We start from the raw sequence: 8,890 nt of genomic DNA, 5'->3' as shown, positions 1-8,890 counted from the left end.
CTAAGAAAACTGTACTCATTCAAAATGGGCTTGCTCTACTAAGTTAACACGTACATGGTTTTGAAGAGTACTAAAACCAAGTCATTCTCTTAAAACTACCTTATAGTAATATGACAAGTAAATATTTACAAAAGTTTTGCAATGTATAGCACTTTTTTCTTGTGCCAAGTGTTTCTTTTACTGGTTCCAGAAGTACTGGAATGGTAGATTTGGTTATATGCCATCCAGTTTACTAACAAGGTGAACCTCCCCATCACACCCCCCTCAGATTTAGTTATAAGTTGGCACAGTGGATAGGCCTTGAAAAACTGAACGCAGATCAATCGAGAAAACAGGAAGAAGTTGTGTGGAACTATGAAAAAACTAAGCAAAATATACAATCTGTGTAGTCCATGTGCAAGATAGGCAACATCAAGGATATTCTGAGCTTAGGAGCGCCGTGGGCCCGTGGTTAGCGTGAGCAGCTGCGGAGCAAGAGGTCCATGGTTCAAATCTTCCCTTGAGTGAGAAGTTTACTTTCTTTATTTTCGCAAAGTTATGATCTGTCCGTTCGTTCACTGACATCTCTGTTCATTGTAATAAGTTTAGTGTCTGTGTTTTGCAACCGCACCGCAAAACTGTGTGATTAGTAGACGAAAGGATGTGCTTCTCCAATGGGAACCGAAAACATTTGATCGCAAGGTCATAGGTCAACCGATTCCTCCACAGGAAAACACGTCTGATATATTCTATATGACACTGGTGACGGCATGTGCATCACATGACGGGAATATGTTGTCGACCCACCTAACTTGTCCACTTGGCGAATGGGTAAAAAGATTCTTCTACCTTGCCCGATTTAGGTTTTCTTTTGGATGTGGTAATCACTCCCAAAAATGTGATTAAAACATAAGAGTTTGTCACATAAACTGCAACAAATGAATGCAACGGTTTCACAGTGGCACAGTTTTCCCTGTGCTCTGTCAAAACATATGTTTTTAAAGTTTTCAAATTTTTCCGTGTGTAGACCGTCAAATCCTGCATATGTCCAAGCAAATCTGAACATGTCCTGGAATTTTGGAGAGCGAAGTTGATTATGTGTGAGTGCCTGAACTTTGGTAATTGTCTGAAAATAAAAAATTTTTCACTCGAGGGATGACTTGAACCATGGACCTCTCATTCCGCAGCTGCTCAAGCTAACCGCAGGACCACGGCGCTCCTCAGTTCATATTGTCCTTGATATTGCCTATCTTGCACATGGAGTACTCAGTTTGTATATTTTGCTTTTTTTTCATAGTTCCATACAACTTCTTCCCATTTTCTCGATTGATCTGTGTTCAATTTTTCAAGGCCTATTCACTGTGCCGACTTATAACTAAATCTGAGGGGGGTGCGATGGGGAGGTTCCCTTGTAAGTACTGCAGATATTATGACAGACTGTTCACATTGGGAAGAGTTCACTCATACAAATATGCTAGTGTCTTCATTTTCTCTTCTAAGCACAAACATGCTAATCCTTCAGGGGAATAGCACAATAATATTACTGCCTAGTAACCATAATCAGTGAATATTCTCATTCAGTTCATAGGTTAAAGTAACTACATCATAAATTACTATGCACTTAGGTTGTGTGTTATGGTGAATGGTTCAAGGAGTGTATAATCTAATACCACAGTGTCCTTTGCTTTATTCTTCTTACAATTACTATTTACACACTTACATACATCAATAAATATCTGAATAACCTAGGCAGCATAAAGCCTAGCAAATAATACATTTGATACATAAAATCAGTAACTAGGAATTTTCTTCCCCTAAACGTTCCTTTTCGAATTAATGTCAAATTACTAGCAGCATTAACATCCTCAAATTCCTTCAGTCCATACAGATATCTTTCTCAATTATGACACTAAGATTTCTACTGAAAACATTGGTTACACCATTTACAGATTACAAATAATAATTACATTTGTACACAAAACATCACATATAATAACAGGATCATTCATGTATGAAAGCATTCTTTCAAGTCCTGGTGGGCATACAATCCTTTAATTTTATTGGTTGTAGGATAAGCCAAGAAATAACTTCCCTCATGTGGAGTCCTCACAGTCTTCTAGGGGCCCCTGTACAAAAGTTGCATGTTACAGTTTCTTTTGCGTAGAAGTGAAGACTTCAGGTGAGTCTTCAATAGAATTCTTCTACCTAATGTCTTTGCATTTGTCTCAATCACCTATCACAACAGATTTTTCTCAGGTGTGCCCACTTGGTGAGTGAGACTACAACTTTCTTACATTCTCTTCCCAGGACTACTCTTCTTTGTTTGGACGTGGAAGAGGATGTATCCATCCATTATTCTCCTCCATCTTTCTTATGAGTTCAGTTGGAGTTAACTGCATATTGTAAAGTCGCAAACTGTTTATTATCTGTTCAAAAAGCTCTAAATATTCTACACATTTCACATTATTACTATGTGCATGTGTCCCAATGAACCTATTAAGTTATCGAAAAAAGCATTCACTTGGATTTCGATCAGGACGAAAGTAAGGTATGAGGATCGGTTTAATGCCATATTCACTTAAAATTTTTTCCCATGGTTGACAATTGAAGTCTGAAGTGAAGTTTTATCTGACAGCAAGGTGGCAAGCTTGCTAACTGTTGGAATATAACTGTTTACTATTCTTTATATAATAAGACCTGCAGCAATAAACTTTATAGCATACAATTTAGCATACTTGGTGAAAATGTCATATAGTGCTACTACATACTTAAATCCATCCCTTGCTGAGGGTAAAGGTCCTGTGACATTAATTGCAACAGTTTTTAGTGGTTTTGTTGGTATTATGCATTCTAACTCTGTATGACAAAATATGTTTGTGGGTTTGGCTTTTGGACATACGCTGATCAGACAGAGCATTATGACCACCCACTTAATAGCAGGATGTCCAACTGATGAGCTCTGATGCCATGTTCAATCACATCCCAGGTGTATCCAATTGGGTTCAGATCTAGTGAGTTGGGAGGCCAGCACATCAACTAGAATAACCACTGAGTTCCTTGAACCACTCCATCATACTACAGGCCTTGTGTCACGGCACATTATGTTGCCGAAAAATATCACTTTCATTAGGGAACATGATCATCATGAAGGGGTTCATGTGGTTCACAATCAGTGCACGTTACCTTGGCTGTCATGATGCCTTATATGAGCTCCCCTGGACCTATGGATGCCCACTCGAATATTCCACAGAGTATAATGGAATCACTGCCAGATCGTTTTCATCCAGCAGTACAGGTCAAGCAGCTGTTCCCCTGGAACATGATAGATTCACACCCTCTCATTGGCATGATGATGATGATGTTTGGTTTGTGGGGTGCTCAACTGCATGGTCATCAATGCCCATACAAAGTCCCAATTTTACACAGTCCAATTTTTTTGCAAAGTCACAATCTAGCCATTGCCATGAATGATGATGAGATGATGAGGACAACACAAACACCCAGTCCCCAGACAGAGAAAATCCCCAATCGGCTGGGAATCGAACTTGGGACACCGTGATCCAGAGGCAGCAACACTAGCCATCAGACCATGAGCTGTGGACTCTCATTGGCATGATGAAGAAGGTATCGGGATTCATCAGACCATGCGATCCTCTGCCACTGTGGCGTCATTCAATACCGATGGTCATGTGCTTATTTCTGTCATAGATGCTGGTCATATTGCTAACATTGGCAAATGCATGGGTTGTCATCTGCGTAGGCCCATTGTTATGAGTGTTGGGCATACTGTGTGTTCAGACGCACTTGTATTCTGCCCAGTATTGAAGTCTGATGTCCTGTTTTACCAGTGTGCCAGCTGATATCTGTAATGAGAGGTGGCTTCCCGACCCCACGACATTTGGACATGGTTTGCAAGCTGCTGTGACTGAGCGGTTCTAGGCGCTTCAGTCCGGAACTGCGCTGCTGCTACGGTTGCAGGTTCGAATCCTGCCTCGGGCATGGATGTGTGTGATGTCCTTAGGTTAGTTAGGTTTAAGCAGTTCGAAGTCTAGAGGACTGATGACCTCAGATGTTGTCCCATAGTGCTTAGAGCCATTTGAACCATTTCTGGACATGGTTTCACCTTGGTTTCGCCACGTGTTGAAGACACTCACCACAGCACTGCTCAAACACCTGACAAGTCATGCAGTTTACGAAATGCTTGTGCCAAGCCTCTGGGCCATCATAATCTGTCCTCAGTCAAACCCAGGTAGTTTGCGCATATTCCCCATTCTACATATGGACAGCATGCTCTTTGATACTACATGCACAGTGCGTGTCTGACTAGCAGTCATTCCTTGCTAGGTGACACCACTATCATGTGGAAGGGTTTACATTGATGGTAGGTCAGTGGTTATAATGTTCTAGCTGATTAGTGTATAAGGCATGTTTTAATAGTTGCTGTATGCATTTTCTGATGTTAGAAAAATGACAATATAAACTGATTTTTGTGATACACTTGGATGTACCATAGTGACCCCACTTGTTGTGTGTGTACCATATTAATACATCCTCACATGCAACTAGAATACAAATGCCCATTTTATGGTTTGACCTGTCACTTTCCAAATTCTACAGAAGTGTTGGCCATATGGGGAAGGACGCCTTACACAGTGCATGAGTTATCCATAGTACCCTTAGATTCGATCTCCTTAACCTCTTGTCATGGCTTTGCATCTCCACCTGCAATTCAACTATTTGGGCGAGGACACTTTCTGGGGTATGTCATCTTCTCCCGATGTCTCCTGTCCTCTTTCGCACCCATGACAGTACTGGATTTCTTTGCACCTGACATCCAGCATTGTAGCCAGTCCGTTGTGGTGGGGCCATCATGTACCCATTTGGTGGTAGCCCCCTGGCAACACAGGGACCGCACTGCTGATGCCTGAGCTGTAAACTCTCCATGTATGCCTAGTAGTAGACGCCTGTCTTTCTGAGGCATCAGGACTCCTGGCAATGGCCATCATGCCAGGTGGCCTTTGCTGTGGCTGGGTGGCGCCCGTGGGGAGAGCCCCTGATCAGAGTGGGTGGCATCAGGGCGGATGACCCACAAGGAAGCGGATTAGGCCATCTCTTGCTGGTGACCGTATGGTGCAAGCAGTCTTTAAGAAGGGCAAGATCGATTACAATGCTAACAGATATGACCCTAAATCATTTCCCTCCATCACTGCACTATGGGAGGAACGTAGGGCTACAGAAAGAAGAGAGCCATATTCGCATCGGTATTTAGTCTGTAGAATGGATGGAGACTCCTATCTACCTATGAAACCTCAATGTTTTGTTGACCATCTTGAGTATAAGTTTGGGGGAGTGACAGCGCTGTCGAAGATGAGAAGTGGTGCAGTCTTGATTCAGACAGCATCCCCAGCCCAATCGCAGGCGTTACTTGCTTGTGACCGGCTGGGTGATATTCCTGTTTCCATCACAACCCATAAAAGACTCAACATGGTCCTCTTGCAGTCTGACGACGAGCTCCATGCCAATCTGGAATGGCGGGGTGTTCATTTCATCTGGCACATTTACAGGGGATCCAAAGACAACAGGGTTGCCTTCATCTTGGCCTTTGAGGGTGATTCATTGCCTGAACAGGTCAAGGTGATGGTTTACTGTGATGTTAAACCATACGTCCCTCCCCCTACATGGTGCTTTAAGTGCTGGAAATTCGGACACATGTCTTTCCGCTGCACTTCCAGTGCCACATGTCGAGACTGCGGACGTCCACTGCATCCATATACTCCCTGTGTATCTCCTCCAATTATGTCAACTGTGGAGAGCAGCATTCCCCCTGCTCGCCAAACTGCACAGTACTCCAAAAGGAGTGAAAAATCATGGAGTACAAGACCCTGGACCAGTTGATTTACCAAGAGGCTAAATGTAAATTTGAACGATTACACCCCATTCGGTTGACATCCACATACACTGCAGCTACATTTTCCATCGCCATCACAAGTACCAGTCATACTATACTCTGTGCCACGAACAGTGGACCCTCCGGTGGTAGGGGGAAAATCTCCTTCCACTGCTCCCAAAGTACCTACTTCGGGAGGAACGCCCACCCCAAACGCAGGGGACATCGGTCCTCTCTCCCCTGCCTGTGAAGCAACAGCCTCCTCCGACTCCTCTCAAGTGGAAGGGGTCCCTTGGGACTCTCTCTCCAAAGGTCTCCACCAATGCCACAGTGGACACTTGCCAATGGCTAAAGGAGCCAAAAGCTGCTGGACGAAGAGCTTCATGGTCTTCCTCCGTGCCTGAAGCTACCTCAGAGAAGTCCTCCGAGCAAGCCCCTAAAGAGAAGCGAGAGGACAAGCAAACAAATAATTCTGATAAGAAAAACAACCCTCTGGTGGCTCCTACACCACCACTCCCTACCGTTTCTGCACCTGTGGATGAGGTGGAGATCTCTTCATACCCTGAGGACCTGGAGCTCACTGACGCCTCATCCACAATAGGAATGGATAAAAATACTCAGTCGGTGGCAGCACATGACCCTGAGGTGTAACCTGCCTACTTGCATGCTTCATGCCTTCCCAGCCTCATGATAACGTCATCCTCCAGTGGAATTGCTGCGGTTTTTTTCCATCACCTGACTGAGCTACGGCAACTGTTAATCTTTACAACTGCTTTCTGCATTGCTCTCCAGGAAACCTAGTTCCGCAAAGCGGACCCCTGTCCTTCGCGGCTATAGTGGATATTACAAGAACCATAGCGACTATAATAGTGTGTTAGGTGGAGTTTGTGTCTATGTCCTGAACTCAGTATTCAGTGAACCTGTGGCTCTTAAAACCCCTCTTCCTCCAGATAATGAAATGAAATGTCGTGTGGCTAGGGCCTCCCGTCGGGTAGACCGTTCGCCTGGTGCAGGTCTTTCGATTTGACGCCACTTCGGCGACCTGCGCGTCGATGGGGATGAAATGATGATGATTAGGACAACACAACACCCAGTCCCTGAGCAGAGAAAATCTCCGACCCAGCCAGGAATCGAACCCGGGCCCTTAGGATTGACAGTCTGTCACGCTGACCACTCAGCTACCGAGGGCGGACTTCCTCCAGATGTTGCAGTACCCCTGAATGCATTGGCTGCACAGATTCATCAACTCCCTAAACCTTTCCTACTTTTGGAAGATTTTAACGCCCATAACACATTGTGGGGTGGCACTGTACTTACTGGCTGAGGTAGAGATGTCGAAACTTTCCTGTCTCAACTTGACCTCTGTCTCTTAAATACTGGGTCCCCCTCCCACATGTCAGTGTGGCTCATGACACTTACTAGGCTATTGACTTATCCTCTGCAGCCCAGGACTTCTCCCATCTGTCCACTGGAGAGCCCACGATGACTTGTGTGGTAGTGATCACTTTCCCATCTTCCTGTCACTCCCCCAGCACCCTTTCCCCGTACGTCTTCCAAGATGGGCTTTAAACAGGCAGACTGGGAAGCTTTCACCTCTGCTGTCATTAGATCGGTCATTTCTGTGGTGGAAAACATGATCCCTTGTTCTTTATGGTGCTCCCGGCGAAAGTCAGTACCTTGGTGGTCACCAGAAATCGCTGAGGACATTAAAGAGTGTTAGTGAGCTCTACAGTGACATAAGCGGCACCCTTCCATAGAGCACCTAATAGCTTTTAAATGGCTCCGTGCCCGTGTTCGTCAGCTTATAAAAAGACAGAAACAGGTGTGCTGGGAGAGGTATGTCTCGACCATTGGGTGCCACACTTCACCTTCCCAAGTCTGGACGAAGATCAGATATATTTGTGGGTACCAGACCCAACAGGGGTTACTGGCATTAACATCAATGGCATGTTATCTAGCGATGCAAACGCAATTGCCGAGAACTTCACTGCCCCGACACAGCTTCTGGGTCAGATCGGATCCACAGTCAGATGATCAAACATCTCTCGTCCGACTACAAGTGACATCTCCTCATCATCTTCAACCAGATCTGGTGCGATGGTGTCTTTCCATTGCAATGGCGGGGAAGCACCATCATTCCAGTGCTCAAACCTGGTAAAAACCCGCTTCATGTGAATAGCTATGCCCATCAGACTCACCAACGTTCTTTGTAAGCTGTTAGGACATATGGTGAGTCAGCGATTGTGTTGGGCCCTGGAGTCATGTGGCCTACTGGCTCCATGCCAGGGTGGTTTCTGCCAGGGTTGCTCTACCATTATAATCGAGTTTCCCTCGAGTCTGCCATCCGAACAGCCTTTTCCAAAACCTGTTTGCTGTCTTTTTTTATTTACAAAAAGCTTACAACAAAACTTGGCGACATCATATCCTTGCCACATTATATGAGTGGGGTCTCCAGGGCCTGCTCCTGATTTTTATCCAATATTTCCTATTGATCCATACTTTCCATGTCCAAGTTGGTGCCGCCCCCCCCCCCCCCCCCCCCTAGTTCCCTCCATATCCAGGAGAATGGGGTCCTGCAGGCTCTGTATTGAGTGTTTCTCTATTTTTAGTGACCATTAACGGTCTAGTAGCAGCTGTCGGGTCGTTGGTCTCACCTTCTCTGTATGTGGACGATTTCTACATTTCGTACTGTTCCTCCAGTACTGGTGTTGCCGAGTGGCGCCTACAGGGAGCCATCCACAAGGTGCAGCCATGGGCTCTAGCCCACGGCTTCCAGTTTTCAGCCGTGAAATCATGTGTCATGCACTTCTGTTGGCATCGTACCATTCATCCAGAACCAGAACTTTACCTTAATGTCGTTCCATTCACTGTAGTGGAGACATATCGATTCTTAGGACTGCAGTGAGCAAGGCAGTTGTTGACAAATTCTTGACAGGAGTCCTGAATAGGTGCAAGTTTGTCACTTTGTTTTCTCTCATTCCCGGTACCCAGGTCTCGAACCTAAGAGTTCAAAGCAGAAAGCCA

Source organism: Schistocerca serialis, chromosome 7 (genome assembly GCF_023864345.2).
Source record: "Schistocerca serialis cubense isolate TAMUIC-IGC-003099 chromosome 7, iqSchSeri2.2, whole genome shotgun sequence".
NCBI classification, from domain to species: Eukaryota; Metazoa; Arthropoda; class Insecta; order Orthoptera; family Acrididae; genus Schistocerca; species Schistocerca serialis.
Note: the sequence above shows the minus strand (reverse complement) of the source record.